This window comes from Meriones unguiculatus, chromosome 4 (assembly GCF_030254825.1).
Source record: "Meriones unguiculatus strain TT.TT164.6M chromosome 4, Bangor_MerUng_6.1, whole genome shotgun sequence".
NCBI lineage: Eukaryota > Metazoa > Chordata > Mammalia > Rodentia > Muridae > Meriones > Meriones unguiculatus.
Window position 1 is genome coordinate 17,669,933 of NC_083352.1, and position 23,993 is coordinate 17,693,925.

A 23,993-nucleotide genomic window follows, 5' to 3' on the forward strand; every position below is an offset into this window, starting at 1 on the left:
CAAGGCCTGTAACATGTCTGGAACCAGCTCCTAAAAGTTTGTTTGTTTGTTTTGTTTTTATTTTTCTAGATAAGGTCTTTCTGTGTATCAGAGCCCTGACTGTCCTGGAACAGGCTGGCCTCGAACTTAGAGATCAGCCTGCCTCTGCCTCAGGTGCTAGGATTAAAGGCATGCACCACTGTGCCGGGCTAGTCCTTTGATATTAACAAAGGCAAAATAACACAAAAAATATGAACGTACTGGCCCCCTGAACGGTGGCACACACCTTAATTACAGCACTTGGGAGGCAGAGGCAGGAAGTATGTGAATTTGAGGGTCAATCTGGTCTTTAAAAAATTCCAGGATAGCCAAGTATCCTGTCTCAAAAATCTTGTCTCAAAAATCTAAGAAAAAATATCAATGGAATATTTTCAGTACTGCCCTTGGTGTTAATAGTTATGTTAATAACACATTTAGTGCCCATTAAAATCACTGAACTGTAGAGATTTTTAAAAAACTCTTAGGTGGTGGGCTGGAGAGATGGTTCAGTGGTTAAGAGCACTGGTTCTTGCAAAGAACAAGTTCCAGCAGACCTGACACCTCTTCTTACCTCCCTGGTGTCCCAGAATGCAGAAGGGGCACATATGCACTTGAGCAACATATTAATAAACATAAAATTATAAAATCTTTTAAAAAATTCTGAGGTGGCATTTGAATAGAAAACACACCAGGAATTCCTAATAATAGCCAATAGCTCAAGCACTGTAGTCTCCATGGCGAGCACGACACTTTGCAGTGACAGGGTTCTGTAATTCTCAGAACAGAAAGCAAGAGTGTGTCGGTTTCCTCATCTGATCGTTAGGCATGTCTCCTTTGTAAGTTCTTGTTTCTGATTGAACGTTCTAAGTCGTTTCCACCAGGCCCCAGGAAACTACATCTGCACGCCCCTTCAAGACTGTTTCCCGGGTCCTGTCATTGTTTTACTCGTATTTCCTAGAATGGGTGGGTGGGGGGTGGGGGGTTGCGGAGCACGGCCTCCTTCCTCTCGCTCTCGGGTGATCGCTCTGGGACAACTACCCCCACGTCACTCGGTGCGGAGGTCTGGCCCGGAGCAGCGCCGGGCCCCGGCACGTGACCCGCCCGCAGTCCTCGCTGTGGCCCGCGGCCCGGGATGCAGTCGCGCTGACGTCCTCCTGGTTACCCACAAGCCTCTGTGCCCCGGTGCGGGCAGGAAGAGGGCAGCCGGGTCCAGTGCCTGCCCGGGAGGTCGGGGTGCCTTCCGAGCCGGACGCGGACGCTGCCTGGCACCCCCCCGCCGTGCTTGCAAACTGGCAGCCTCCCGTCTCTCACCGCGGCAGAAAGGGAGACTGGCCCGGCTCAGGCTCTCGTCCTAAAAGTGCTGCCCCGCGTCGGGACGCGGGGGGCCAGGGCGCTGTGCTGACAGCTGTCAGGCTGTCGGCGCCTCGCGAGCCTCGGCCCTCCCCGGCCTGCGTAATCGCGTGCGGGGCAATCTTCCCGACACCTAGGAATCGTAGAGCAGGGCCACTCGAGTACCATATGGCGTCTAGTACGCGCCGCCGCTTAGTAAGTATTAGCCTCGCAGGCCCGACCTGGCCGCCCCTCCGCACCAGCCCTTCCTGTCCCTCTGCCTCATCGCCTGCGGTCTCGCGTCGGCTCCAGACTCTCGCGCGCCCCTCCTCTCCGCGGCCGAGGAGCCTCTTCCTCCTTCGCTCTCGGCGCCCGGCCCCGGACTGCATTTCCCGGCAGGCGCCGCGGCCCGTGGCCAATGGGGAGCCTAGGATTTGGCGGCGGCGGCGCCGAACGGGGCGGGGGGGCTTTGTGCGCGGAGGCGGCGGCGGCGGCGGCGGCAGCGGCGGCAGCGGCAGCGGCGGCGGGAGCTGGCGGCGCGGAGGTCCGGACGGAGGCCGAGGCCAGGGCTGCGTGCTGGGCGCCTGGGAGAGGTGTGCAGCTTCCGATTGGAGTCCCGGGACCCCGCTGCCTTTCGGGGCCGCCAGCCTCCGACTCGTCTCCGGCACCAGCAGCTACGCGGCGACCCCCGTCCGGCCGCCTCCCCTGCGCTCCGCGTCGCCCGCAGCCTTCCGTCTGCCCGCAGACGAGCCCGGCCGGCCGGGCCGTGGCCCTCCTCAGTGCCGGCCGCCATGGCAGGGGTGCTCGGCGCGGGGGAAATCTAGTCCGAGGATTTCATGCGGCCTAGCTCGGTTCCCTCTCCTGCGCCCGCCGTCCCGGCAGCTGCCGGCAACCCAGCCCCACTTCGGGCCTCCGTGTCTCTCCTGTGATCCTACTGACACGGCCGGGGGGTTAGAATGGAACAAACTGAAGGTAAAGTGCTTGTGTGTGTATGTGTGTGTGTGTGTGTTGCGCGTCAGGGTTGAGGAGGATCCTTGGGTGGGGGGCGACTTGAGACCCAGCACCCGAAAGGAGTGAGACCCTGTAAGGGGAGGGGCCGCGGATGACCTGAAGGGGTTGGAGGAAGGAAGAGCAGATGGTAAGGTGGGTGTGGAAGGAATTGGGAGGTGGGGCAGGTAGGCTTGGGATATGTATGATGTAGTGGTGCTGAGCTGGGAATTGGGAGTAGAGGTGGGATGGGGGCGGGGATAAGGATGGAAACGGGGGAGGGGGAGGGAGAGAGAAGAGTTAGATTTGAACATTAGCGACCTGATGCAAATTAGTGTAGGTCTGGAATGGACTCTGGAAACTAGGAGAGTTGGGGGAAAGAGATAGGGTTGATGGGAAAGGGAGGTATCTTCTGGGAATCAAGGGAGAAACAAGTGAATCAAAGTGGAGGAAAAGGTAAGATCAGGAAATAGGGATGAAAAATGATTGTGTCAGGGTGCAATAGGAGGATAGGAAATAGACGCAGGAAACTGAAAGACGTACGATTGGGCTAGGAAAGGACATTAGCTGAGTGTTGGAAGGGATGAGAATTATCGACCAGGCTACACAGAGTGTGAGGAAAAGGATGGGAATTATTGAAGTGTTAGAAGGGAAAGCCTTTTGTTCCTATATTTGTGTGTATTCTGCCTTGTATTTCAAGGCTAGAGAAATAGAGAAGCTAGTGGTTATGGGGTTGTGATTGTTGTGAAACGAGGGAGGTGTGGGTGTTACTGTTCTGAGAGATGTGTTTGTGTTATGGTAGGGAGGCAGGGAGAGACATGGCCATAATTTGATGGTTTTGGTGAGGGAGTGAAGACTATTCAGATTTAAAGGGGGCAGGGGCAGCCATGTTTGCTACCAGGCACTGCAGTGTAAATAAATTCCTTTTCCTCTCCGACATATGCGTGAATCTGGAAGCGACCAGTTCACACTGTTACACCTCCCCTTCTATTCATGAACTTCTCTTACCTCTTGGGTCATTTACAATTACTCATAACCACCAAAGGACATAGGGATGTTTTCCATCTTGTGTGTTCTGTTGCTTCTTTCTTGTTCCTTTTCCGCCTGGTAGCAAAAGAAGGCATACTGATAAATTGCACTGTAAAATTTAACCCTTTTTATAAATTTAAAATTAGATATTTTTTAAAACTAACTGAAAAAGTCATTGCTATCGTATTTCAAGCATGATTGTGAAAAGTCTTAAATGTTGATTGGTTTCAGACACCTCAGAAAGCAAGTCAACATTTTTTTTTTCCAATTCTTTAAGTAAACAAGGAAATTGCCTTGGTTATTTTACTTGGAAAGGGGTGGGGAAGATCAGCCTGTTGTAGATTATCTGCTAGCTGAATTTAGAATTTTGGAAAATTAGAAATGTTCGTGGTGATAGGTGACATGCATTTGTTAAAAATACTGCATTTATTTAGCTTTCCCCCACCTCTTCCCTTTGCTTTCATGTAGCTAGCTCAATACAATCTCCAAATGCCAGGTTAGCACAGCACTGTGATCTGTGCAGTAGGCATGTAATCCTTAGTTGCCAGCGTTTGGGGGGATGGGTGGATGAGAAGTTCTGTCACTCTCAGGAACGCTCCAGTAATTCTTTAATGTATTCAAATATATCTACTTGTATGAGCTGAATAGTTTCCAAGGGTCTAACAAAGTAGATAAATTAGGTGAAATCTATTTTCTATTAATATTGAAAAGGATTCCATATGTGTCTTACTTAAAATAATTTTAACTGTGGTAATCCATACGTTAGCCCATGTGTTAGTATTGAAACTGTTTTCTAGTAGCAGCAAGTTCTGTTAACTATATGATGGGCTCAGTCCATTTGTCCTTCATATTGATTCAACAAATCTTAATAGTAATGTTCTCTCAGTTTTTATTGTTTGGTAGAAAATTTACATTTAATATTGTTGGAGTGGTGCTTTCCTAGGTTAGATTGGCATAAATGTCAGATTTTAACTTGGGGTATTTTGATTGACAAGTATATACTCTGATTACTTTTTTAATTCCAAAGACAAGTTCCATTCAAAAAAGCCATTCTTCATGTACTCGGAATTTATTTGTTTTGATGGAGGTATTTTATTTGTATTTCTCTCTTGGTTGACATATTATTTGTAATTAGTAAACTTGACATGCATGAACTATTAGTGCCTCCACTTTTAGGAAAATGAGCAATTGTATATTACAATAGAATACATCTGTTTGGAAGTTTGAATGAGCCCTCTTAGAGTGTTCTGTTCTGGGTTCCTTGGACAGGTATCCATTCAGTGAAGAAGGCTACTGTATTTATCAAACACCTGAAATCCAAATCTGCGTTGATTACTACTGTGCTCTTCATCAGCCCACTTGGTACTTACAAATTTTTTAATTATTTTGTTTTTTGTGTATGAGTGTTTTTATCTGTATGTATGTATGTATGTATGTATGTATGTATGTATGTTTGTAAACCACATGCATGCCTGGTGTCCACAGAGGCCAGAAGGGGGTATCAGGTCCATTGGAATTGAAATTATAGATAGTTGTAAGCTGCCATATGGGTTCTGGGAATTGAACCAGAGTTCTCTGGAAGAGCAGTCAGTCAGTGCTTTTAACCACTGAGCTGTCTCTCTGACCCTGATGCCTTTTATTTATTTACTTATTGAGACAGAGTCTCATCATATATACCAGTCTGGTCTCAAACTTTTAATATAGCTGAGGCTGACCTTGAACTTTGTTCTTCCATCTATCTCCTAAGCATGCTGATAGTATAGACATGTGCTAGCATATCTGGTTTATGAAGTGCTGGGAGTCCCACCTAGGGACCAACTAAACTATATCTCCCCCTTTTTTTTTGGAGTGACAAATTAACAGATAGTTTCTGGAGTTTTAAAATAATAATCATAATGTACAGTGACAGCTAGTAGTTATGCTAATGCAGGGTGCTATGCTAAGTGCCCTGAATGTATGATTTCCTTTTATCCTTCCAACCATGGACAGTCAGGGCTGCACAGAGAAACCCTGTCTCAAATAACAAAAACAAAACAAAACAGAATTCAAAAGAACAGAATTCAAAAAAGTGCCCTAGTTATCACTATAACTGCTTAGACATGTCTTCAGTGGCCTAGACCGTTTCTGTGGTTTCACCTGACATACATGAGATGGGCTCACAATCCTAATCCTAGAACCCAGGCCTCTACTGAGCTATACCTTGGCCTTTTCTTATTTAATTTTAGTCGCTCAGGCTGGCCTCAAACTTGATATTTTCCTGGTTCGGTCTTCCATGTATCTGAGGTGATGTGTACACAGCACTGGTTGCTGTTTTGGTTTACTCAGTTAACAGGCATATGGACCTACAACTTTGTTTGAGAGTCCAAGTAGTGAACCATTATTTGGAATACTACCACTTAGGCTAACGTGTTTGTTTGGTTGGTTGGTTTTGGAGACAGAGTCTATTATGTAGTTCTGGGTGGCCTGGAACTCCGTATGTAGGCCAGCCTGGCCTCGAATGCACAGCCACTCACCTGCCTCTTCCTCCTGAGTGCTGGGGTTAAAGGCATTCAGCATCAGGTCCTGGTCCAGCTAAATTAAACCCCCCCTTTTTTGCATTATAAGAATAGAATTGCTTCATAACAGTCTGTGTGAATGGAAGATAAATGCTCTAGCCTACGTTATTTTACAGGAGAAAAAACTGAGGCCTATAGAAGTTAAGGCCAAGGCTTTGGTGACAAACCGGTGACTTGGAACTCAAGACCACATTACTTCACTTCCTTACTAAGGAAGCATTTGACTGTTCTTTAAAGCTCAAGGTGAGAGGGAATGTGCTGAGGTCAGGCAGCAGTTAGTGTAATGAATTCCAGGGACTTGCAGTGAGGCAAGGGGTCATGCTTATGTTTTGTTTTTTTTTTCATACTTTGGCAAAAGCAGACGAATAAAATGTTTTAATGTGTAAAAAAATTATATCCAGGCTATCTTGAAGTTTGTGCTTTGTGTAATCAAATAGGTTTTGACAGAATTTTCTCTTGTAATAAGATTGTCAATGAAATAGTTAGCAATGAGGGCAAAAAACATAAGTTCAGTCCTGGTCCTAAGTAAAATTGGGACACTGGTCATATTTTTTCTTCCTTCCTTCCTTCCTTCCTTCCTTCCTTCCTTCCTTCCTAACTTCCTTCCTTCCTTCCTTCCTTCCTTCCTTCCTCCTTTCTTTTCTTCCTAATGAGCTGAAAATACTCAATTAAAAAACAGTTTTTAAAACAACGCAGGCTGGTTATGGTGGCCCATGCTTTTAATTCCAGTGCTCAGGAGGCAGAGGTAGGTGGATCTCTGTGAGTTCAAGACTAGCCTGGTCTACATAGTGAGTTCCATGATAGCTAGGGCTAGAGAGTGAGAGCCTGCCTCAATAAAATACATACATACATACATTCATACATTTATCTCAGGAAATACTGGTTTTCTTTTTTTAATTTGTTTTCTATTGAAAAAGTAGGTGACCATGAATTGATATTAATGAACTCCCTTGAACTCACTGTGTAGCCTAACTCATGCCTTTTTCTACCTTGGCCTCTCAACTGCTAAAATTAATTACAGCCCAACTTACTAAGTCTCTTAAAACAGTCTTACCTGTTGTAGATACTAAAATGAAAATTATTATTTTTAAAGGGTTTCTTGAGGTTTTTATTTGTTTTTATGTGTATGAATATTTGCTTGAATCTGTGCACTGTGTGTGCAGTACCCCTGGAGGCTAGAAGGTGTTGGATGTCTTGGGAGTGGAGTGTCAGACACTTGTTAGTTCTCATGGGTGCTGGGAACTAAACCAGTCCTCTGGATCAGCAGCTAGTGCTCTTAACTGCTGAGCCATCTCTTCAGCCTGGACTCATGCTACCATTTCTTTTCTTTTCTTTTTTAAAAGATTTATTTATCATTTATACAACATTCTGCCTGCACACCAGATCTTACTGTAGCTGGTTATGAGCCACCATGTGGTTGCTGGGAATTGAACTCAGGACCCTTGAAAGAACAGCGAGTGTTCTTAACCTCTGAGCCAGCTCTCCAGCCCATGCTACCATTTCTTAAAGTTTATAAAGCCACAGTGATTATGTTTTATTGGCATAAAGTTAGATCACTGGACTCTAGTCCAGAAATACAGAATTATCAAGAAGAGTTGTCAAATATGAAGCCAAAAGTGATAAAAACACTTAGAATCCCAATACTCAGGAGGATCTCAAGTTTGAGGCCAACCAGATCTAAACAGTTAGAGTTTATCTTAACAATAACACACACACAAAGAGTTAATTCGTGTTACTTAGATACAGTGTTACATACACTGGTCATAAAAGGGAATAAGTGATAGATATAACGTGGATGAGTGAATCTAGACCAAAAAAGAAAATATATTCTTTGATTCCAAACAAAAGTCAAATGTACACTACCCCATCCTGATAAGCACATCAGTCCCAAGAAATTAAAATTGTTAAAGCTTTAAAATGATTTAGAACTTGGTATTCATAAAAATCTGTTTTATAATGCAATGATGTTTTTAGTTTAACTTTAGAGAAAAAAACAGTATTTTTGAAGCAACTCAAATGATTTAATTTTTGTTAATAAAAACACATCTGACATTTGAGTTTTTAAATAACTAATGAACTTTATTTCTTTAGGCTAATCTTTTCATCAATATTAATAAGAAGGGGCCTGTGGATGAAATGGCTCAGCAGGTAAAGGCACTTGCCACCAAGCCTGACAGCCTGAGTTAGATCCCTGGGACCTAAATGGTGGAAAGAGCTGATTCCTGCAAGCTATCCTCTGACTTACACTGACACGCACACAAATGAATTTAAGTTTTAAAAAATAAAAGGAATAAATTTACCAGCCAGATGTACTAATATGACCTAACACAAAAAAATTTGGTGTGTGTGTATGTGTGCATGTGTGTGCATGTGTGTATGTGTGGGTGTATGTGGAGGTCAGAGGAACACTTGTGGGGTTGCTATTTTCCTGTTCTGAGTTCCAGGCATCAAACTCAGGCAGTCATGCTGTCTGGGCAGGCATTTGACCCCTGCACAATATGCCTCGTCCTGTCTAGTATTTTTTAAAAGCTTACAGTTTCATTTTCATTTTTACTATTAAACTTAGGAAATATGTAGTAAGGCTTTAAAATACTACTATAGCATGTATAATACCTATGTAGTATGACATGGAAAAGTAAAAACCAGATTTTAAATTGTGTGAATTAGAAAATGCAGTTTTTACTGGATGTGTGTTGTTACTCCTGCAGTACATTTGCCGTTGTCAAGATTCTTGAAAACGCTCCCTGAAAGAGGATTCCAGCTTACTTAAAAATTATAGATGTGGCTTTGTTTTTCTGTTTTTGTTTTTGTAAGATGGGGTCTTCAGTAGCCCAGGCTGGCCTTCAGTGAGCTCCCTCTGTAACTGGGAGTAGCCTTGAACAGGTCACCCTTTTGCCTCTATTTTCCAAGTGCTGAGATATGGGGATGTGACACTATACTGCACTAGATAGGATTTTTTTTTCTTTGAGATGGTCTGTCCTCAGCCTGTTATGTTGAGGAGGCTGGTCTTGAACTCCCGATTTTACGACCTTCATCTTCCAGACACGCATCATCACGCTGCACTAGATGCGGATCTCAGTCATCAATGTTGAGGAGAAAGCCAATGGGAAAATGAGAAAAAAAATCATATACATCGTAGTTTGCATTTAATCTATAGAATAACATTTTTATGTTGCCTTCTTGGGTTGTTTTATAAATACCAAAACAATAACTGCATATTTTGAATGAATTTGAAAGCACAATAATTATTTAACTCACTAGTGGGATGGTTTGAAATTTCCTAGATGCCTCAGACCAAAAAGACTATCATGTAATATAGAATAAGTTTTCAGATTTCACTCTACTTCAAAATAACTATTTTTTCAAAATTTATTTGTTTTTATTGTATGTGCATTCATGTTTTGCCTGTATATGTCTGTGTATGAGTGTAGGGTCCCTTAGAACTGAAGTTATAGACAGTTGTGAGCTACTATGTGGGGGCTGGGAATTGAGCCCTTGTCCTCTGGAAGAGCAGCTGAGCCATCTCTCCAGCCCCAAATTGTTGTTTTTTTTTTTTAAATGAGCCAATTTTTTTTTATTTGTTTGTTTCTTGTATTTGGAATGTTCTTCGGTGACATACTGGGCCTGATACTGTGTTTGCCATAGCCCTTCAAAGAATATGACATTCAATTTACTTTTTCAAGATGAAGTTCTTAGAATCAGTCAACTTTTACTTTGAAGTCTTAATACCTGTTCAACATTGCAATATTATAGCCAATGTTGAGGGTCTTAAATATTTGCCCTCAAGGGCAAGCACTATCAGCAGCGGCACCGTCAGCTTTTTCTAAATGTCTGCAGAATGCATTCAGGTAAGTAGGCCAGTTGGCTGGCTTTTACTTCAGCTAGTTTATCTGTCGGCCTTCGTGCCTGCCTGCCTGCCTGCCTGCCTCCCTGCCTACCTGTCTGTCTATCTGTCTGTCTGTCTAGTTTTTCTTTTCATTTCTTTTGAGACAGGATTTCTCTATAGCACTGGCTGTCCCGGAAGTGGCTCAGTAGTCCAGGCTGGCCTCAAACTCAGAGATTCTCCTGCCTTTGCCTCCCAGGTACGGGGATTAAAGGCATGTGCCACTGCTGCCATTTATTTATTTATTTTTAAAATTTATTTATTTTATATACATGAGTGTTCTGTTTTCATGCACACCATGCACACCAGAAGAGGGAATCAGATCCCATGACAGTTGATCAGGAGCTACAATGTAGTTGCTGGAAATTGAACTCAGGACCTCTGGAAGAGCAGCCAGTGCTCTTAACTGCTGAGCCATCTCTTTAGCCCTGTTTATTTTTTGAGACAGGATTTCTTTGTGTAGCCCTGGCTGTCCTGAACTCTGAGCTCTCAAATGCAGGGGAAATAGTGTCTGCCATAGTTCTAGATACTTTGAAGTCAAAGACAAAGACCGGAGGTCCCGTGACTACATACAGAAGTCTGAGGCCAGCTTGAGCATCTTAGGAAGAGTACATCTTAAACAAAAGGAATGCTGGCGAGGCATAATGGTGCACACTTTTTTTTTTTTTTTTTTTTTGTTTCTCTGTGTAGCCTTGGCTATCCTCTCACTCTGTAGACCAGGCTGGCCTCAGATTTGCAGAAATCTTCCTGCCTCTGCCTCCCAAGTGCTGGAACTAAAAGTGTACGTGTGCTGGGTGATGGGGGCATGCTCAGGAAGCAGAGGCATGCAGATCACTGTGAGCTGGAGGCTAGCAGTTTGGTCTACACACAATGAGCTCAGACCAGCAAGGACTACACACTGAGACTGTGTCTCATGGGGAAAAAAGCCTGAGTAGATGGCTCATTGGGTAAAGGTATTTTCCACTCAAGGATAACTTGACTTTAATCCCTGTAGTCCACATTGTGGAAAGGAAAGAACTGATTTCCTTGAGTCCTCCTGTGTCACAAGTTCTGCCTCCAACACACACATAAATAAATGCAGTTTAATGAGTAAAGCAAAATGTTTTGATTCAGATTTGATTTATAAACACCTTATTAAAAAAACATACATGGACAGTGTGTTCTACTCACCGTACGCAGTGTAAGAGATTTGCTTTGATCTGACTGACCTTTATCCCAGTAGTTGTTGTGCAGTTATGTTTGCTTTAAGCCACTCTAGCAGAACCGCGTGTGTATTGGGGGGTTGGTATACGCACTATTATACGTGTACCTGTGCGCACACGCACAGAGGTTGGGCGCCCTTCTCTACCGCTCCCTGCCTGTTTCCTCGGAAGCAGGGCCTCTCCCCCTACCTGGAGCTTGCATTCTTTTTCTGGCTGTTAGCCAGCAAGCTTTCGACATCTCCCTGCTTCTGCCTCCACAGTACTGGGGGTTACAGACGCGCATCTGTGAGGTCATGCCTCACTTGTTACTTGGGCTCTGAATTGGATCCTCAAGGTTGTGCGGCAAGTGTTGTCACAGCGCCCTCTCTGAGGGCAGCTCTTCAACTGGGGCAGTGGAGTTGAAGGCCCAAGTTGAGGTCTGAGTTCTTACCCCCATTTTCCCCTACCATTGAAGGTGAATGCTCTTGTTGGGTAGAGATGGCTACGTGGAGTTGTGGATCCCCAATTTGAAGTGCTCAGGTGCCAGACTATGGCAGGCAGGTGGGGAAACACTTCTTAAAAACGAAGTATTGGAGGCTGAGGGTGCAATGCTTTTCTGTGCATAAAGAGGCCTTAGATGTGATTTTCAGCATTTCAAAAGAAAGAAGATATCTGCAAACGAGGTTGTCTCTAATCACACGTTTAGTGGATAAAGAAATGAACTCACTTGGCCACCTGAACAGAAGTTGAAAATGTCGGAGCAGCGTCTGCACTGGCTGTGTGGGTGTTCTCAGTGAGAGAGTTCATGTTGGTACAAGTATGAACAAGAAGTTAACTTTCCAGTCCAAATTCACCTCCACTGTTTTTACTGTAGCATCTGCGTCTTTAACTGCACCAGTGCTGAGTGTTGTGATGAAACAAATAAGCTTTGTCAATTTTGAATATAATTGAGCCTAAAATTGTGAAGAGGTAAAACTAGTGAAACAAAACAAAACAAAAAGCTTTTGCTTTATAAAACTATGGAAAATACCCAAACATCTTTATAGGAAGTTAAAAACTTAGTTATAACTTTTAGTTTGATACATTGCTTAGTACTTTAAAACACCTGTTATTTTTATCCTAATTTTTTTGACTTGAGGCTAACAGAGAATCCAAGGTATAAGAAAGTAAAATTTGAATATTTATAAAAATTTAAGAACCAACTTGAAGTGGTGACTCATGCTTTTAATCCCCTAGCAGGGGGATCTCTGTGAGTTTAAGGTCTACATAATTCCAGGAGAGCCAAGGCTACATAGTATAAAATATACTATTTATATTTTGTGTACAAATATAAAAATAAAAATAATAAATCTATAAGAATTTTAGAAACTCTTACTATTTTAAGAGTTTTCAGAGAAAATCAAGAAAATATGCAAATGGACTTCTTGATTTAAAAAGAATAGACAAGATGGCTGATAGAAGTCGCTTGGCGTGGGGCTGGAGAGATGGCTCAGGGCTTGAGTGCCTACTGCTCTTGGAGAAACCTAGGTTTGCTTTCTGACATCTACCGGGCTACAGATGCCTGCGAGCCCGTTCTAGGGCATGCTGTGCCCATCTGTTACACGTGCAGTGTACCTGACACACTCAGGCACATGCACACATAAAGCAGATATTTTAAAAAGCTGTTGCTTCGTTTGTAGTAATTTCCATATGAGTCAGTGCTCTTGTGGGAAGAAGCTGGACAAAAATTCAATGTATATTCTCAAGTGGTAACCATGTTTGTTATTATTTGTGTAGTCAAAAACAAAGCAAGGACCACGCAGGTGGAACTGAATAGACAAGGGAAACTGTCTAATCAGTAACTGGACCGTCACAAGGTAGTCAGACAGTATCGTCGTTTAGTCAGAAAAAAATCCGAACTCTAATCCCGAATGTTGAGTGGAATCATAATCAAGTGAAAACAGATTGAATTTAATAACAGGGTTTATGGTTAAGTGAAATAAGATATAGATTTAAATTTTTTTCTCATTAACTAATTATGTTCCACTTCATGCAGGTCACTTCTGATACAGGATATTTTAATCTGTTAAAAATCAGTTTCTCGGGTGCTGGAGAAATGGCTCAGAGGATAAGAGCACTGATTGCTCTTGCCAAAGGTCCTGAGTTCAATTCCCAGCAACCACATGGTGGCTCACAACCATCTAAACATGAAATCTGGTTCCCTCTTCTGGCGTGCATGTGTACATGCTAACACACATTGCATAAGTAATAAATAAATCTTTAAAAAAAAATCAGTTTCTCTTCTAGCAGCACTTTGGTCTGTTTGGGATGGGGTTGGGGACCCACACCGTGTAGTCCAGGCTACTCTAGATTCTGAGCGTTACATTCCAGGGCTGCAGCACACTGTAAGTAGGAGATTTCAAGCGCAAGTTTCAGGAACTATTTAAGGCGACAGCAACAAAGCTAACCAGATAATGGAGTATCATAGTTATAACTTAAAAATAATATTTTTGCTCTGTTTTTGAAAATATAAAAAGAAAAATTAGAAAAAAATGTAGAACTTTGGACATGTTTTGCTTAAATTTTATGAAGCAGTAGTCATGCTGATCTTATACTTCTGAAAGTTTATGTAGATAAGCATTAGATGTAAATTGCATTTAATGTTTGATATTACAAATGAAAGTCACTAAATAATGCCATATATGTCCATGTCAAAATAAAAGCCCAAGCTATACATTTGTATATAGACATCTAGGAGGAATGGCATCTCCTTCCATTCTTTGGAGTCATTTCATATACTACATCACGTGGTTTAATCCTCACATATCAAACATGAAATGGGATAGCGCCATGGTTAAGGACCTGGGTTTGATCCCCAGCACCCACATGGTGACCCACAGATATCTGTAACTCCAGTTCCAGGGGACCCAACACCTTCTGGACTCTGAGGGCAGCAGGCATGCAGTGGATGCAGAGTCATCCATACAGGCAGATCACCCAAGTAAAATTAAAAAAAAAGTCTTCTCCTGACTATACAATTCAAGTCAGTATTAATAGTGCAATAAGGCCAGTATTAATAGTGCATGCTTTTACTCTGTGGACAGTCTGCTTGTTTCTGTGTTTACCTGACATTTTATTCTAGCACATAGTATGATTGCTTAAACGTTCGTGTATGTGATTTCTTTCTTTTCTTTTCCCTTTTTTTGTTCTTTTGAAAAAGGGTGTTTCTGTGTAGACCAGGATGCCTTTGAACTCACAGAGATTCACTTGCCTCTGCTTCCTTAGTGCTGAGATTAAAGGTATGTGGCACCATTCCTGGCTGATTTCTTTCTTGCATCACGGTATTTGCCCATTTCTTCAGAGAGTTCACAACTAACTTCATCTCTATAAGCATATGAGGGTGTTTTTGTGAGGTTGGCTGAAGAACAGCACTGTGCGGTAGAGCTTTGGGGTGGTGGAAAGAACTGAATTTTCTTTTGAGATAGGGTCTCCAACCCAGGCTGCCCAGACTTGCTGTGTGTGTACTTCTGACTATGGTCATGTACCACCAGGAGCAGCTAGGGACTGGCTTCTTTGCCCACCCTCCCCCTAGATTTTTGAAAAACTGTAAAAATGGATATTATGTGTGTAATGTGTCTTTGTGCATGAAGATGCCTGAATAGGCTGGATGGGGGCATCTGGAGCTTGAGTTACAGGCAATTGTGAGTCACCTGACATGGCTGCTGGAATCTGAACTCTGCTTTTTTGCAAGAGTAATGAACTCTTAACCACCGAGCCACCTCTCCAGCCCAGGGTCTTTTGCTTTGGCGTTTTTTGTTTTATTGAGACAGGGTACCACTGGCTGTCCTGAATTCACCCTGTAGACCAGACTGGCCTTCAACTCACAGAGCTCTTCCTGCCTCTGCCTCTGTTGGGGTTAAAGGTGTGCACCACCATGCCCAGCTACACTGGAACTTTTTCATCTTCTTAAACTGAAACTCTAGGTTCATTAAGTAGTGCCTTTGTTGTCCAGCTTAATCCCCTTCCCTCACTTTTTTTTCCAGACAGGGTCTGTATCTTGAAGGCTGGCATCAAACTTGTGATCCTCTTGTCCCTGTCTCCCATATGCTTTGGTGACTATTGGCCTTTACAATCATATATGGCAGATAAAACTCTTATTTGTAAAAGATAATTTTGTTTATTTATTTACTGTGTGTTATGTGTTGGTGTGCACATGTCATGGCATATGTGTAGAAGCCAGGAAATAATTTGGGAGTCTGTTTTCTTCTGCCATGTGTATTATGGGAGTTGGACTCAGGTTATTAGGCATGCTAACAATTGCCCTTATCTGTAGAGTTATCTTATGGGTCCCCTAAAATTCTTTATTTTGAAACTTACTTATTTTATGCTTAGGTGTGTTGCCTATATGTATGTTTGTGTGCTCTAAGCATGCCTGGTGCCTGCAGAGGTCAGGAGAAGGCATCGGATCCCCCGGAACTGTAGCTACAGGTGGTTGTAAGCAGCCACCATGTAGGTGCTGGGAATTGAACCTTGGCCTCATCTAGCACAACCAATGCTCTTAACCACTAAGCCAACTATCCAGCTCCCCTACATTTCTGTTAGTCAATGGAATTAATAACAGCATATAGACTGCTGAGCAATAAAATGGTTTGTTTGTCTGTCTGTCTGTTTATTTGAGACAGAGTTTTTCTGTGTTGCCCTGAGTGTCTTGGAACTTGCTTTCTAGAACAAGCTGTCCTCAAACTCAGATCCCTCAGTAAAATGTTTGAAGTGTAAAATGCTTGCCTTATGTCTGTATATTTTGGACTAGTGTGTACTTATAACCCCTGTACTTAGGAAGTAGAGGCAGGAGGATCTGGAATTTAAGTTCATCTTTAGTTTTACATTGTGTTGGTTACATGAGACCTTTTCTTAAAACAATTTTAAAAACAAACCAAACAAAAAGCCAGCATGATCTGTGTGAAAAGGATTTTGTTTCTATTTATTCATATACACATTTTTTTCTCCCTCCCTCTGCTCCCCCATCCCATTTCTTTCTTTCAAGAGAGTCTCATGTAGCCCAGGCTGGTCTGGAACTCACTTTGTAGACAAGGATGACATGGAACTTCTGGTCCTTCTGTCTACCTCCCAGTGTTAGGATAATCAGTATATGCCACCACTCCCAGTTTTATAGGTTGCTGAGGTTCAAAACTAGAGTTTCCTGTATGCTAGTCAAGAACTACCTATTGAGGCAACTATCTTGTTTCCCATACAATTTTTTTTAAAAGTTTTTTTATATGTGTAAGTATTTTGTCTGCACACACATATGTGTGTATGTATATGTATGTATGTATGTATGTATTGTCTGTCTACTGTGTGCTTGCTCGTGGAATTCAGAAGAGCGTGTCAGACCCATGGGGTTGGAGTTACAGATGTTGTGAGTCTCCATGTGGGTGCTAGAAATTGAACCTAGATCTTTTACAAAACAGTGCTCTTAGCCACTGAGCCAACTCTCCAGCCCCTGTACATTCTTGAATGATGAGGCAGTTATCTAAAATGTGAATGAAAGCCTTTTTATTTCGGGAACATAATTGTATGTCTGTGGGTGTGTGCTCATGTGTGTCAGTTGCACTCACCTGTAGAGGCCAGAGAATAGTGCTATAGTGCCTTCCATCATTTCTCCACCTTATGTTTTTGAAGATGTAATTTATGTATGTGAGTATCTGCATGTCAGCACCACCTGTGCTCAGTGCCAGAGGAGGTAAGAAGAGTGTGGGTCTGGCCCCTTAGAGCTAGAGTTGTAGATGGTAGAGAGCCCCTTTGTAGAGGCTGGAGCTAAACCAGGCTCCTGTGCAAAACCAGCAAGTGCTCTTAACCCATGAGCTGTCTATCTAGGCCTCCCTTCCCCACTTTATTTTTCTAGACAAGGTGTTTTTATGTAGCCGTGACAGGCCTGCATTTCCCAGAGATCTGCCTGCTTCTGTCTCCATCTGCGGAGATCCTTCCTCCATTTTCAAAGTAAGCAGCATAGTCACCTTCCATAGTTCTCTTCCATGTACTGCTTTATTCACGGGATCCTTGGGTTATTTTAGGCCCCATGGAGTAATACAGGATTAGTGTGTTTGCACGATTATGCTTTCTGCTCTCTGTGAATTCATTCAGCAGCAGCAGCTTCTGTATTCATGTATGGTACTAGGCAGAGGATGTGGAAATAAGTGCAGCCTGAGTACTAGAACTCACAGAGATCTGCTTGCTGCTGCCTTCCCCTTCTGAGTGCTGGGCTTGAGAGGATATGCTACCTTGTGTAGCTCTTACCAAGAGTTGCTTCTCTTCCATATCCGAAGATGGTACTACCACACTTTGCTTTTCATGATAAAGACATCAAAATTTGCTGCTTGTGGTGATAAAAACCTTTAATCCGTGTTCTTGGGAGGGGAAAGCAGAGACAGGCAGATCTCTGAGACACTGTCTTGGAAATAAACAAACAAACATGAATTTTAGATGTATGAACTGGCTAGTCTGTCAACAGTGAAGCTCTACAAAAGACACTGCAAACACGTATGATTTTTAGTGTTTAGGACAGAGCTTGTATTAATCTGTAATTAATACAAAAAGTCATTTTTATTTTTTGGGAGGAGTCATTTTTACTAGAGGTCAAGATTCTGATATTTTTATCAGTGAAAGCATGACAGTTTCTTCTAATCCCATTAATAGAGACTCATTTTAATATACTGATATAAAAGACAGAACCGCATAATTACCCAGTATGAATTGTAGCACACTGTCAGTAGTTCCTATATGCTTGAGAATTATTAGAGTCATGTTAGAGTAGAGAAATTATGTAAGATTATATAAATAGTTAATATTTCTTAAAGGATATTTTTTAGTCAGTGACTCTGATCTGACATATTTTTGTTGTGTATCTTCAGCATTATTTTTTTTCATTTCTTCATTCATGTGTGCATGCATCGTACACAAGTAGAGATGATAAGATAACTTTTGGTAGTTGATTGTCTCTTCCCTGTGGCTTATGGGAACTAGAGCTGAGGTCATCAGATTGGAGGTGAGCACTTTCTCACTTTCCCTATTTTCAGCATTTAATAAAATGCCTTCTAGTTTTTTTTTTTTTTTTTAATGAACGTATTATCAGCTAAAGTAAAATTGTATATTAAAACCATAGAAAAGGTTTAAAAGTAATTGGGGTAAAGTTTTTTGGTTGTTTTTGTAGTGATCTGATTCTTGCTGATAGGCTTTGTGCTGGGCATAGAAGTAATGCTGCAGATGCTTTCCAAGCTTTCTGCACAAGTTCTTTTAGGAAGAAAGCAAATCTCCCTGGGCATGGTGGCGCGTGCCTTTAATTCCACACTCAGGAGGCAGGAGCAGGTGGATCTCTGTGAGTTCAAAGCCAGCCTACTCTACATAGTAGATTCTAGGCTAGCCAGAGCTACATAGTGAGACCCTGTCTCAAATAAACAACAACAACAAGCAAATACAGTGTTAGATCCGTTGGTAAAGCATTTGCCATACAAGTATGAAATCTTGAGTTTGCATCTCCAGTACTGACATAAAAACCAAACCAAACCAAACCAAACAACCCCAACAATTTCAGCAGTTTCACCTGTGACGGGTGTAGGATTCCTGGGAGCTCACCGGCCAGCTAGGTTCAGTGAGAGACCCTGTGTCAATAGATAAAAGGGAGAATGATGTAGGAAAGCCTCTAGTGTCTGCAGGCATGTGCAGAGCGTGTACCATCTCACAGGTGCACACAGTTAATCTGTAGAGCCAGTTCTAATTTATGTTAACAAATATCTGGTGGCATCTCAGTAACACTTATACTTCATGGTAATAAAATAGTTTGATGGTTAACCCAGGCCTGTGTCCCTAACATACTTTTCTATTAGAATTGATTTATTGGTGATATGGCAGGTACTGTAGTTAGTTGTGGGTCTTCAAAGAGAATTTATTCCAGTGTTTTTAATAATGCACTTCATTTTCCACTTAGTTTCTTGTACCTACCCTTCCACTCCCAGTTATGTGATATGTTTTCATTAAATGCATCTAACTTGATTTCACAGCATTTAAAGAAAAAAATTTCAAAAATTCAGCTCACTTCATACTTACAATATTGAGAAGCTCAGGAAGTTCTTTTTTTTTTTAGCCTTGGCTGTCCTGGACTCCAGGCTGGCCTTGAACTCACAGAAATCTGCCTGCCTCTGCCTCCCTGAGTTCTGGGATTTTGGTGTGTGCCACCATTCCCAGCTGCTCAGAAACTCTTTGAGGTGCTATCTACTGTCAGCCTTCAGAGAACCGTTGAGTTCTTCTGAGCCTGTAAATGTCTGCTATCCCACATTTCACTTTCTTAGCCCTGGATATTTCCTGCCAGGAGGGGTGGACTCTGTCTTGTTTATCTTTTTATCTCTAGTGCTCAGGACCTGACAAAATGCTGCCTGCTCTTCCAGGAAGTGATGTGCTCTCCTCAGGACTGGTCTTTAAGCTCCCCCTCAGAGTTTCCCTTTACTGCCTTTCTCCCCAATAGTGTAAGCTGTAGGAGAATAGGGCCTTGTCTGAACCTTCAGCCCTCTAATGTTAGACCTTCGCTCAGTGTCTAACCAGTAGACACTTGTTTTCTTAGAGAAGTCTGAATTGGGTGGGGGTGGGGGAATACCCGGGCTGTGATGCTTGCTTTCTTTCCCATTTTGGCAGCAGCAACATGGGAAGGAAGGTGGAGCTGACATGAGCCTTCACTGCACCTTCTATCAGACTATAGAGGGTAATTGACAGCAGCTGGTGTCCAGAATTGATGTAGTGAGGTATTTTACAGTTCTTTCTTAGGGAAATGTTTTGAGATCATGCTCACTTTAGCGCGCGTGTGCGCGCACACACACACACACACCTCTTCCCTTTACTTCAAGATAACTAGGTACTTGGTGTTGTGGTGGAATGGAGGAGACACTTGACTTGGCTTTAGAGGGTATGTGATGTCTAATATAGCCTCAGTGGCTCTAAAATGCATGAATGGAACCCTGAGACTGAGTGGTAGATGAGAAGGAAAATGGCAGCATGGTGGAGGACAGAATGGGAGGCCTGGAGCACCAGCAAAGGTGGCTGGAGCTGTTTAGGCAGGTGCCACAATATGATGTGGCTTCAACTGTTTGGATATGTTCTGAGGCATAGAGAGTCTTATTACGGTTAAATGCTGCTTTGTTTGTTTTATTGAGATAATACGTGTGTGTGTGTGTGTGTTGCCTGCATGTATGTGTGTGTGCAATGTGTATTCTTTGAATTCATTGAGGTCAGAAGAACAAAAGGAGATACGGACAGTTGTGAGCCACCACGTGGATACTGGGATCCAAACGACCTACTCTAGGTCCTCTGCAAGAGCAGCAAATGCACATAACCTCTGAGCCACATCTTTCCAGTCCCAACTTACTTTTTTTTTCCTGTAATAAAATACTATGGCCAAAGGTAACATGGCAGAGTTTATTTTTGGCTTAGTTCCAGGGGCTAGCTATCCATAGTGGCTCGAAAAGCATGGACGTAAAAGTGGGAATCTGGTTGATTACATTATATCCCCAGACAGGAAACAGAGAGAACAAGCAGGAAGTAGGACAAGGCTTTAATCCTCAAAGTCCACCCCAGTGATGTCCTTTCTTTAGCAATGTTCTATACCCTAAAGTGCTATAACCTCCCCTAATGCCACCTACTGGAGGGCGAGTGAGTGCTCAGATATGTGAGCCTTTGGGGAACATTTCTTATTCAAACCACACATGTCTTTTTGTTTTTAAGTACTGTTTATGCTGTAAATAATGGATTAGCCATGGAGAGTGCTGGAAACAGGCTCGTGAATTAGGAAACGTGTTCTAATTAAGACAAGGAATCATAAAGCATATGCAGTGAGTGGGAGAAAGCAGGAGGGTAGAACCCAGCTCTGACCTGGAACTTAAAGCCTGTGGGTGTTGTTTATTGTCACACAGTCAAAACTTACTGATTCAGACAGTCATATGTTTTACACTCTCTTTGCTTTTGTTTTTTGAGACAGTGTCATTCTATGCATTGCTGGCTGGCCTGAACTAGCTATGTAGACCAGGCTGGCTTTAGAGATCTGCCGCCTCACCTCCTGAGTACTGGGATTCAGGTGTTTAACACCATTCTCCTCTGGCCTTGAACTCTAGATCCTAATGTCTCAAGCCTTCAGAAAGTGCTGCGATTACATGTGTACCACCATCCCAGCAGGGATTCTTAGTAATGTGTAAAGAATGAAAAGTCATCTGGGTTAGTACTCAAGCTCAGGAGGCAAAGGCAAGTGGATGTCTGAGTGTAAGGCCAGCTTGGTCTACATGGGGAGTTCAAGCCAGTCAGGCCACATATTGAGACCCTGTCCAATAAAACAAAGAAATACAATAAAAAGAAAAAATAGAAATCCTTTCCAGTCCTCACTAATAGAGATCTCCTGTGGTGAGTGTGCTTTTTCTAAGTATTATTTTTTACCTTTGAAAATTATTTTATGTGTATGAGTATTCTGCCTTCCTGTGCATCTAGGCGTCACATGGTATCCAGGGAGGTGGTGAGCCTCCATGTGGGTTCTGGGAATCAAACCCAGGTCTTTGACAAGTGCACTTAACCACAGAGCCAGGTCTCCAGACCTTGTTTCACCTTTTATAATAGCTCTATAATCTCCATGGCGTAGCGTGTGTATGCTGAGGAGCTCCCATCTGTCTGTCAGTCTATTGAAACTGTCTCTCTCTCTCTCTCTGTAGCCTTGGGTGTCCTGGAGCTCCTTGTGTAGACTGGGCTGGCCTGGAATTCATAAAGATCCTCTTGCCTCTGCCTTCTAAGTGCTAGGACTGTGAGCACCATTTCGGGCTCAGTGCTGCCTGTTTTTATCTACATTGTGAACATTTATGTCAGCACTGTTTCCTAACTGGTTCATCTCTTGCTGTCCTGTTGCGTGTATGCAGGGTCTGTGACTGCTCTGATTCCATTTTCTATCTATCCCCTTCTGCTACTTCACCTTTTTTAATTACTGGGACTCAACGATAAGTATAAAGCATTTAAAACACATTTACCATATACATTGGAATTATACTGTGTTCTGTCTCCATGTACACCTGCAGGACTGAAGAGGGCACCAGATCTCATTATAGATGGTTATGAGCCACCATGTGGTTGCTGGGAATTGAACTCAGGATCTTTGGAAGAGCAGCCAGTGCTCTTAACCTCTGAGCCATGTCTCTAGACCCCTGTAGGAGGTTTTTTGAGATGTAATAATGCTTATTAAAACCCACTCTTTTAAAATTTTAATTAATTTTGTTTTAGACATGGTCTCGCCATATAGTTAGCCTGGAGCTTGCTTTGTAGACCAGACTGGCTTTGAACTCACAGACATCTTTTTTTTTTTCTTTATTAATTACACTTTATTCACTTTGTATCCCCCCTGTGGTTCCCTCCCTCCTCCCATCCCAATCCCTCCCTTCCTCCGCCCTCTGCATGCATGCCCCTCCCCAAGTTCACTGATAGGGGAGGTCTTCTTTTCCTTCCTTCTGATCCTAGTCAATTAGGTCTCATCAGGAGTGGCTGCAGTGTCTTCTTCTATGGCCTGGTAATGCTGCTTCCCCCTCAGGGGGAGGTAATTAAAGAGCAGGCCAATCAGTTCATGTCAGAGACAGTCCCTGTTCCTATTACAATGGAACCCACTTGGATACTGAACTGCCAAGGGCTACATCTGCGCAGGGGTCTTAGATTATCTTCATGCATAGTCCTTGGTTGGAGTATCAGTCTCAGGAAAGACCCCTGTGCTCAGATTTTTTGGTTCTGTTGCTCTCCTTGTGGAGTTCCTGTCCTCTCCAGATCTTACTGTTTCCCACTTCTTTCCTAAGATTCCCTGCACTCTGCCCAAAGGTTGCTCATAAGTCTCAGCATCTGCATTGATAGTCTGCAGGGCAGAGCCTTTCAGAGGTCCTCTGTGTCAGGCTCCTGACTTATTCCCTCTTTTCTCCTTCTGATGTTCATCCTCTTTGCCTTTCTGAATAGGAATTGAGCATTTTAGCAAGAGTCCTCCCTCTTGATTAGTTTCTTTAGGTGTACAGATTTTAGTAGGTTTATCCTATATTACATGTCTATATGAGTGAGTATATACCATGTGTATCTTTCTGCTTCTGGGATAGCTCACTCAAGATGATCTTTTCCAAAACCCAGCATTTACCTGCAAATTTCATGATTTTCTTGTGTTTTTTATTGCTGAGTAATATTCCATTGTGTAGATATACCACAATTTGTGCATCTATTCCTCCACTGAGGGGCATCTGGGCTGTTTCCAGCTTCTGGCTTTTACAAATAAGGCTGCTATAAACATGGTTGAGCAAATGTCCTTATTGTGTACTTGAGACTCTTTTGGGTATATGCCTAGGAGAGGTATAGCTGGATCTTGAGGAAGCGCTATTCCTCAAGTTGTCTGAGAGATCGCCAGATTGCTTTCCAGAGTGGTTGTACAAGTTTACGTTCCCACCAGCAGTGGAGGAGAGTTCCCCTTTCTCCACAACCTCTCCAGCATGTGTAGTCTCTTGAGTTTTTGATCTTAGCCATTCTGATGGATGTAAGGTGAAATCTTAGGGTCGTTTTAATTTGCATTTCCCTGATGGCTAATGAGGTTGAGCATTTCTTTAAGTGTTTCTCTGCCATTAGATATTCCTTTATTGAGAATTCTCTGTTTAGCTCTGTACTCCATTTTTTAATTGGATTACTTGATTTTTTGCTGTTTAACTTCTTTAGTTCTTTATATATACCGGATATTAGTCCTCTGTCAGAGATAGGGTTGGTGAAGATCCTTTCCCAATCTGTAGGTTGTCGTTTTGTTCTGATGACAGTGTCCTTTGCTTTACAGAAGCTTTTCAGTTTCATAAGGTCCCTATTGATTGTTGCTCTTAGAGCCTGTGCTGTTGGTGTTCTGTTCAGGAAGTTGTCTCCTGTGACAATGAGTTCAAGGCGCTTCCCCACTTTTTCTTCTAAGCGGTTTAATGTGCACAGACATCTTTTTCTCTCTGCCTTTCCAGTCTC

The 23,993-nt window shown here is 42.7% G+C and overlaps 1 protein-coding gene across 9 annotated transcripts in view; it reads left to right on the forward strand.

Moving 5' to 3' along the window:
- Nsd3 (nuclear receptor binding SET domain protein 3) overlaps positions 1-23,993 on the forward strand; it is a 122,314-nt gene that overhangs the window by 3,310 nt on the left and 95,011 nt on the right. For 6 of the 9 annotated variants that reach the window (XM_060381512.1, XM_060381516.1, XM_060381515.1 and 3 more), the window contains exons 1-2: positions 1,223-1,563; positions 4,633-4,725. The exons of 1 other annotated variant lie outside the window; for it this stretch is intronic. The gene's annotated coding sequence lies outside the window, so the exon portion shown is untranslated. Of the gene's footprint in view, positions 1-1,222; positions 1,564-4,632; positions 4,726-6,051; positions 6,162-23,993 lie in introns of those variants that run through there. 2 more of the 9 variants (XM_060381520.1, XM_060381513.1) reach the window with 2 other exon arrangements.